Source organism: Mya arenaria, chromosome 9 (assembly GCF_026914265.1).
Source record: "Mya arenaria isolate MELC-2E11 chromosome 9, ASM2691426v1".
Taxonomy (NCBI): domain Eukaryota; kingdom Metazoa; phylum Mollusca; class Bivalvia; order Myida; family Myidae; genus Mya; species Mya arenaria.
Window position 1 is genome coordinate 75,511,266 of NC_069130.1, and position 2,304 is coordinate 75,513,569.

Here is a 2,304-nt window from a genome sequence, read left to right on the forward strand (position 1 = left end):
AGTACACGATTACACACGTGTTGCAAGAAACCTCTTCGCTCTTGAACGGTTTAAAGCCACTGAAGGTTTCAGCTACGATCAGTGTAACGATTATACCTCGCTCTGATCACGTGAATGCTCTAAACCAATCGGAAGGCATCATATAAAGTCAGATGTGTTTTAATACGGGTTCAACCGTTTAAAAATAACCTTATCATACAATGATAAACTTAAATTATGAATCCAGAGGTGCAACAATTTATAGTTCGTAGTCTAAAAGACATAACATTTGTTTGCTTTAAATCAAAGAAATCTTACTAGATTGTGAAGGGCACTTGTCTCCACATCAGACTGCACAACATCATACACATGTATACTTTGCTCGCTTACTGCTGTTGTTCTTAGGCGTAATGGCGTTTCATACACTGTGTCAAAGATATAGATGATAAAACGTTCGTATTTGCAAAGGACACGACGGTATTATGTCACTCATCTAAATGCCATTGCACTATTCATGTATCTTACTTCTTTTTGGACATGAGGTATTCAATATTCAAGTATGGAATCATAAACTAATTTGATTCCTCTGATTGCACTGATAGTATATCCAAGGATTATTGACAGACATAAGCTTAGGTGTGAGTATTTGTGTGCAAGGTACTTTCTATCCATGTGTCATTAAAAGGATAGAAATAATTTTCTTGGCAATAGGAAGACCTCGGCCGTTTTCTATCGAAAACAACCTTAAAAGTATATGGATTTAGCAGTTAAACCTAAGAACCTTACTTACTTGCTTTATTTACACAGAGGAATATTATTAATCTGTGCAATAAAACACTTCACTGGGAATCGAATTGAACTCAATCATACAAATAATACGTTAAAACACTATAATTCATTGTTATTATTATTATTATTATTATTATTATTATTATTATTATTATTATTATTATTATTATTATTATTATTATATTCCAGCATACATCCGGGATTGTTTTTGATGGAAAATGACCGAAGTGTTCCGATTGGATTTCCAGAGCTCGGTTTGTTAATATGTTTCTGTAGCTTTAATTGTATTATCAATTTAGTGACATTGGTTTTGCACTATCCATTTTATAAGTGTATCTTCCCTTCAATCTAGTGTACTGCTAATGGTCATTACAAATATTGCCAAACTGGTTGAATATCCTCAAACTTCAATCTTGATGTTTCGTATGCAGGGAAAAGTTATGCTGATTTGAGCAGTGTAGTAACATACGATTCACATACAAATGACTAACATACCCAAGAATCAAAATTAGTTAAAGTCGACATTTGATAACCAATGGCATGTCTCCTGCCACAGTAAAATAAGAAATGAGTCTACCTTCAGTTAGTTAAGAACTGAGTAAAACAATTTCAACGGGAAGAAGGCGATCACAATAGCTCACATGTAGTTTCGATTAACTAAGTTATGGTCAATAATATTTTTCATTGATTTGAATGTCTACTTTTCAATCTGAACAATTACCATGAGGTTTGCATGGACGAAAGAGAAGAACGGTAAACGTCGCAACAAGTACAACTAGAAGAATTCCAGCTATGGCGTAAAGGACCGAATGCCACTGTTGGGTAACAACTGGTGCAGGATTGGATGTTGCTTCTGCAATTAGATAACATTTGTTGTACACGAACTCTAGTTAAGCTATTACGGTTACACCATTGTATTGTTTCGTTCATCTTTCAATGTATTAATTGCATTTTTTATATTCAATATAATAGTAACTAACAAACCTTCAAAAGTTTTTTGATCAATTAAAAATAAAAAGCCAGCAACAATCAGATTAGGTTGAGGTTCATTCAGAGTTGCATATGTAGTTTTGCAGTTTGCTTAAGCCATGCTTAGTTAATCCATTGAAAGCACAAGAAATCGGAATGTTTGCGAAAATGTATGAATGTCATTTTCTAGGGATTGACTGTCTGCAATATTATGTATTAAATAGAATCGATATAAATTTATCTTAAAAAGGCATTTTATCCACTAAAAAATAACCAATATTTCAGCTGTTAATTTCGAACCATCTATTCTTGCGCTTATAACGGTCAAGGAAAGTTTCAGAAGATCTTTTGATTTCCGAGCGTTGCAAGTGTATATATTTTTGCCATCTCTTGCATAACTAAGTGCTAACAGGCATTCGTCTATTTTGTTACAGGTCTTCATTACAGTGCTATTTTCATCATTCCACGAAAGCGCCCAATGTTCTTTATCATCGTTGTCATCAACATGACATTTGATAGTCACTGTACTAGTCGGATATAAATCTACAGGTGATGTCGTGTTCAAAT